Source organism: Volvox carteri, assembly GCF_000143455.1.
Source record: "Volvox carteri f. nagariensis unplaced genomic scaffold VOLCAscaffold_19, whole genome shotgun sequence".
Taxonomy (NCBI): domain Eukaryota; kingdom Viridiplantae; phylum Chlorophyta; class Chlorophyceae; order Chlamydomonadales; family Volvocaceae; genus Volvox; species Volvox carteri.
In genome coordinates, this window is record NW_003307562.1 from 606,687 (window position 1) to 607,648 (window position 962).

Consider the following 962-nt stretch of genomic DNA (forward strand, 5'->3'; position numbering starts at 1 on the left):
TGCAGGGTTATAGTGCATAATGACGGGAACACTGGATACTGGTAGGTCCGCCACCCATTCTTTCCCTCCATTGTAACACCCCATACTTACTGGTGCAGATTCCACCTCGCCACCATGGGTGGGCACCTGCATTGGCAGTGTCCAAAGTTATTTACATGTGTTATCCTGTGCACAACAAACATTGGTCCCTACCGGAGTCATGGCCACGAGCTCCACCTTTGTCCGTACTGCTGGCAGAGGCTCATTGGCTGTCCTTGTGATAGACTGTCCTGTGGCATCTGAGATGGGGTTCAGCACACTGGCAGGCAGCCTAATTGGGTCGTCACCGTCCAGCCACGTCCATGCTCCGGGATAGTTGTACTTGTCCCTACAAACACGGAGGGGGGTTAAGAACGTTCTTAACTCGTTCTTAGCCCAGCCAAATTGATAAAATTGAATAACCATTAGAACGTTCTTACACCGTTCTAAGAACGTTCTAAGAACGTTCGTAAGGCATCCGTTTATCTTAAAACCATTCTTTGAAATTCTTTAGCATTCTTTGGGGCCCAGCAGTCTTAGGTATTCTCTTCCATTCTATGGGGTGTTCTTATTCGTTCTTAGACCAACTTAGTGTTAAAGCATACTTAGCTGCTCTTTGGCCGGTTTTAACCATTCTTATCATAGGGTTGCTAAGTATGGCACTCGTTCTTAAGTCTCATTCTTAAGAAATAAAACCACTCTTTACCATTCTTTAGCATTCTTTAGGGCCAGCAGTCTTATGTATTCTTTTCGTTCTTTGGGGTGTTCTTATACATTCTTAGGCCAACTTATTCATTCTTTGCCTAAAGCATACTTAGCTGCTCTTTGGCCGGTTTTAACCGTTCTTACCATAGGTTCGCTAAGTATGGCACTCATTCTTAAGTCATATTCTCAGGAAATTCTTTTTGCTGCTTACATTCTTAAGCCTTAAAAAATGTGGGATT